Raw genomic sequence first — 6,651 nt, forward strand, 5'->3', positions numbered from 1 at the left:
TGTTATAGATAAGATATCGATATGCAGTTTGGTTTATCATCAATAGATTTCAAAATAGTGGAATAGTAGATAGGTGTTCAAGTACATGGATGTATCATATAAAATGAGAGAATTTTTAAATATTGTGTATGGGATTTAACACGCTCCTTATGACACACGATTTTTATCCACTTCAAAACGTCGGATTAAATTGAAACTTCACACAGTTATCAAAAACCGATGACATTACAATAATTTAATAAGTTTGTCCGATTGTCAGGATCATCACGATTAACTATTAATCAAAAAATATTTGATTTTTAAAACTAAAAAACACGCTTTTTCAGCTAGCTGTACTAAAAAGTTTGAAACTAAGTAATTTCTATAAATTAAACTAAACTAAATAATTTCTATAAATTATTTCTTTCATTTTATCGTAAAAACGCGTGGAGTGCTTTTTGATATATTTTACAATGACTTTACTTTTACCAATATCTGTCAATAAATCATTTACAATAATTGAAATGCAAATTGTTTTTAGAACTATTTTCTACTTTTTAGTTCGGCTAGTTACAAAAGTGTGTTTTTTTAGTTTAGTATAAATAATAGTTTTAAACTATTATTTATTTTTATTTGTGTCATATATCATACCAGCTTCTAAACGTTGCACGCAATTTCACTAGGATGCGTTTTTTTTACTACCAAAAATAAAATTTGTCGATTACTCGATCGTATAGATACGGTTCAAAATTATCTATGGTATTGCTTACGCTTAATTTTAAGAGCTTTTCTACAACGTTCGCAAGTTGTTTGATTATTTACTGGATAGGTTGAATTGAAATTTCTTACTAAACAATAAATAGTAGACTAATATTGTAAATAATGAGGTACACGATAAATAGCCCAAATAGAACACTTATTATGATAAAAAAGTTCAATAATTTGTTCAAAATTGTGTAATACAGGATGGAAATCAGTTCATCCAAAAGAGGTCAACTGTAATGACGATTTTAGTTATCATAATAATTTCAGACGAAAATATTTTTTTGTTTTTATACTTTTTTTTATTTTATTTTGTAGTCGTAGGGGTTTTTCTTTTTGAATTTGATTTTATTAAACTATTTTGGAATGCACGATGATTTTCCCAATGTTATAACATCACGCTGCCCAGAGATGATATGGGATAATTGGAGTGGAACTTATAAATTGTTTAATTTAATTTCTATCATTTTGGATGAAAAACCTTGATATATAATAAACTTTATAATATTGAATAGACACTTTGAATGGATTTAGTATACCATTCTAAGTAGATACCGAATGTATTTTCTACAATACTCAATGAAACAACTTTCTATCTATTCTAGATAAGATATCGTTCATCGAAATCATTCTCACATTAAAGTTTGTTTTTTGTTTTTTATTAAACGAAATGAATGTTGCCTGCGGATTTTTTCTGTCAGAAAGTGTTTTTAAAAAATTACATATAAATATATTTCATATATTTAGGTGTTTCGTAGCTTAGGTCCAATACTTCCGATTCTAAAATAGACGGTGCCGATAGAATTAGTGTAATAAAACTTTAATTTGATAATGTTGAACTGAAAAGCGTTATATACTTATACCTAATATTAAATTTAGATAAATCACCGAATCATAATCAGGTGTGATCGATTAGTTTGTGGCATAATAACTACATATTAGTTTGTGACTTAATAACTACATAACGATTGAACCAATTTTTATTTTTGTTTGTTTGTTTGAAAGATAAGTTAGTGTTCTAAGCTATGGTTCAAGAAAATATCTGCTAAGCCTAAGATTAATTCTTTTCTAGCTATTATCGGGACGGAACCCTAAAGTCGAACTTGAATCATATCTCGATCAAATTAACTTTAAAACAAAAGAGAAATCAAAAAATTTGCAGAATGACCAATTCACAGATATGTTAAAATTATCGAGAGAAAAAAAATGAAAAAAACAAAAATTAAACCTAAAATTACCAATACACAGAAATAGCGTACCACAAAACTAATATTTATAATTAATTACTAATAGAGTTATTTGTATTTGCAAATATATTTTTCATTTTTAAAGTCTGAGTAAAAAAGTAAAAGCTAAATTTATAATATACGAAGATACGATAGGTATTTCCTACCGGGTGTCCCACGAAACCTCTCCATTTTTTTTATTCGGATTGTACCAAAACTTATATTTCAAACATAATTTACTATTTTTGCGTAACATTCCTCCTATTTTTGCTAACATGTATTTTTGGTTCAAATTTTGGTGTATAATCACATGTATAAAACCTGTCTAGTATTATCTAGTATTATAAAGCTTTATAAGTATGTCGAATTACGTACTATATTACTACTCTATAAAAAAGAAACATCATTATATCGTACTTGTATGTAAAAATGATGAAAATTTCTCGTGTATATTTTTACACAAAATAATATACAGGATGCACCAGACTTGTTGGTCGAAGAGCGTATTCTTTTAACAATTTTAAGTCGAAAGTGCCTTATTTACTTTTGTAAATACAATAGTTAAGAAGTTCTGAACACTATTATATTTAACGAATGAATGCATTGTTTTGCTCAGTAGAATTGATAAATGGTAAGTAATCAGGTGATCTAAATTGTAACTACTGAAAAAGCGGTCCTCTTCCTGTTTAGTAGTACAAGTTCTTATTGCCAGTTGGCGGGATTTATTTGATTTGAATTTGAATATTTTTATTGGCTTTAAAAAATGGTAAGTATTCGAAATTTTAACTATTGAATTCGAGTCAACTTTACAGTAGATTTTTCATATGTCCCCAAAGATAATAGTCAAGAAGAGTTAAGTCTGGTGACCTAGGAGGCAACTATTGGGTTTTGGACAAAAGTATATAAGGCACATTCGACTTTAAATTATTAAAATAATAAACTCTTAAACTTTGGCCATCAACTCACGGCACATCCTGTATATACATATTTTCTCTTATAGATGAACTTAAAGCGTCTATATACTATCTTTGATTACTCTGAGATATAATCATAAATAAAAAAATAAAATAAAATATACTGAAACTCATTTACTATATTATAATATAGATATAATAAAACATAGATAGCTACTCTGAATCTGGATCACTATCAATTAAATCATATATTTATTAGTAAAAAAAGTTGTAATTATAAAAACAGCTTGTATAGAATGATTCGTTATTTCAAAGTTATCGCCTAAAACTTTGTATAGCATAAGTTACAAGATATTGAAATGAATAAAACTTAATAAAAGCTGGCCATTTAATCCCCTTTACCTGGCAACAGAAAAAGGTCCTTTTTATTAACAACTCACTGAAAAAAACTAGCGAACTCTCCCGTGTGGACGCCTGTGTAGATGGTTAGAAGAGATCATCGTGGTAATTTCCCTGTCTTGTTAGAAATGAATGTGAATTATAAATAATTTAAAGAACAAAATATGTATAGACATCTGTGTATTTTATATTTGACCCGAGAGTTATCATGGTTCAAAAATTTCTTAAATCGAATCATTATCAAACAAAATATTTGAGTTCATCAAACTTTAAAACTGAAGTCTTTGATTTTTTTAATTTTTTCCCTGCTGTCGAATAGTTTTTGATATTTGCATCACGTAATGAATTATCGCATGAGTTTTAATGACATTTTTCATTGTGTTGTACAAAAGGTTTCGTATTTTCAGCAAAAGAAAATAATTTTTTTCTTTTTTTGTGGATGGTTATCATCAGTATCCTGTTTGAAAAACATTCTACAAGGACCATTTATGCAGAATAACAAGAGACTTGAGTTCAATAAACTAAAACCTATGTTTTTAATAATAATTTACTAATTTTTTCATGTTGTCTACTTTAGTTTCCGCATCACGTAATAAATTATCGCAATAGTTTTAATAACAATCTACTTAGTTTTGAAGACAAGCTTTAATGTTAGACCGTAAAAAGTAATCTTTTCAATTTCTGTAGTTTATTCATCCGATGGAATAATTTGTAAAAATAGTTCTTGGTTGAAAATATCTTCTACATTGACTATTAATGAAGAATAAAAAGAGACTTGAGTTGGGAATCATAAAAAAAGACTGAGAAGAAACTCTTAAACCTATGTTTTGAATAATAATTCACAAAGTTTTTTATGATGTCTCGCATCATAAAAAACTTTGACTCGTAAATTTGCATTTACGCATGTGTTAAGTACGATGGTTTGACTGACTCATCACTATACTCGACTTAATGAGAATGAAAATTTTCAAACTGGGATAAAATTTTTCTACAACCGCATGACAGAAAATTGCTAAAAGAGAGGAATTTATAGAATTCAAGTACCGTTTTTATTCAGTACGATATCGATGTAATATTAATTTTAGATTTTCAGATATTTTGTTGTCTATCCCGCTAAACTATCCACCAATCCATCTAAACATCGCAAACGAACTTCCAAAGCCAAAACAATATCTGATACATAATTTAATTAATATTTTCCTGGCGTCGGGACATTGCTTGCATGATTTTTATGGTTTTGAGAGTTTTTATCTTCTGTCATCTTTAACACTTTTTTTTAAAACATTTTGTATTTTTTTCTTATTTAAAATAAATTTTTATTTATATCTTATATTGACAATAAATTTGAAATCAAAGTTTGAAAATAAAAAATATCATCAGTGGCATATGGGAATAATGTGTAAAATATATAGATCTTCTAGTTCCCACTGCTTAAGCGCAAGCTTATAAACAAATGTTTAATAAAATTTGTATTTAAGTATCTATTTTCGATATCTTTATTATTTGAAAAAAATTACCACCATATTTATTTTTATCATTTCTGATAGATAACGTTTAAAAACTATTTTTATTTAATGTAAAATTGATATACATATATTATCTTAATAAAGTGCTATTCAAAAATGTTTGCCTATGAAGAAAAGTAAAACAAAACTTTTAAAATAGAAAACTTGAATGAATGAAATATCCTTTTAATAAATAGTCCCGGCAAAATCCGTCATTGTAAAAGTAAGCTTTGCACTACAAATAATAATTTTATACATATTACAAATTTGAATTTTTCATTGACTTTTTGAGGAATGAAAATCGTAAAAATCGCGTTTTTTCAAATCTTACGAACTAGAAAACTGGAGGGTTTAGAGAAAAATACCTTAGAACTTTTTTGTTCATTTTGATGATAAAATTTAGAGATCCTGCAAAAGTTTTCCATGCGAAAATTAATGATGCTGAATGACGGATTTTGCCGGGACTAAAAGTTAAACAAATTTAGAGTTAACTTTATTGATTGTTTAAATATTGTAGTCTACATACTGAAATTTATTTAATTAAAGAAAATAAAGTTTCAAACAAGTGAAAACAAACAATGAACTGAGTCAATTGTGAAATACCATGTATGTACAGTGTTGATTACGCATTCGTTTGTTTTTTTACGTCATGTAAGAAAAGGAAGGTAAACAAACACATACATAATATATTTAATGTATAAATTTAAAATAGAAACAATAAGTACCTGTTTATACAAACTAAATAATATTTCTAAGCTAATTTGCACCCTCTCGAGTAAATAGTGATGTTTACGAAAAAATGTTTCATACAAAAGTTGTTTAGTTTTTTATAAAGGACATTTTTTACACTTTAACTTTTTTCTATCTTTAACGGTTTACAAAATGGGTCCAACAGACCTAAGACCTTGGTTTATGTTGTTCTTTTACGAAATCGACCCCAGTTTTTACGTCGTGATGCTCTAAGTAGTTGATTTTATGAACACCTTCACCAAAATTGTGTTCTTAGTACCAATATTTTTAAGCGTTAAAAACTTGGGACTAAACTTAGTATACCTTGACAATATTTCATATATACATGGTATGCAAACATAGTTTGTTGTTAAAATTAAATTAAGTTGTTTATAATTTACATTTAAAATCTTTATTAAAATATGGACTTCGGTAGGTAAAGACATTTGGCTTCCAGAGAAAAGGACAAGTTTTGTAATTTTTTAAATGTTCTTCTTTCTAGTACATAAATAAATTTAAAATATCCCTAAAAAACTTGATTAAACATAAAAAACAGTTTCCTTCCGGCCTAAATTAAATTTAAAACAAAAAAAAGTATACAGTATGTTCCGGATGTTCCAAAATTCTTTACCCACTCTTTAATTTCAAACAAAAAATGTTTAAAAAAAATTAATTTGTGTTCGTAACAGAAAAAGATTCAGCGGAAGTATATTATAATGGAATTATTGCAAATTTGCTCGTTTCTATTTATATCGCAAGAAAATGTTTCAAATAAAATATGTTAGTTATTTTATAGAGAATAACTTTGTCTTTTAAAGTGATCTTCTGTATCCCTCATCAGAGATGAACTCCCATTAATTTTTAGATGATACAAGGCAAATTCAAGGTCATTTTGAAATGTCCCACTTAAAGTCCAACAGCTTTTGTTTGAAATATTTGTCTGCATCCAACTTACTCTACATACTTCTTATTAAAGGTTTTTCAGGATACGATCTTACAAGATGAGCTTGAAGTATATTTTACATTTAGCTGAAAAAAAATTGGAGACTTTGCAGTTCTTGCGTAACGAAATTTTACACTATAATAATTAGAAACAACAAATTTGTTAAAATTTATATTACAAAATATTTCTAAATT

The sequence above is a fragment of the Chrysoperla carnea genome, chromosome 2, assembly GCF_905475395.1.
Source record: "Chrysoperla carnea chromosome 2, inChrCarn1.1, whole genome shotgun sequence".
NCBI lineage: Eukaryota > Metazoa > Arthropoda > Insecta > Neuroptera > Chrysopidae > Chrysoperla > Chrysoperla carnea.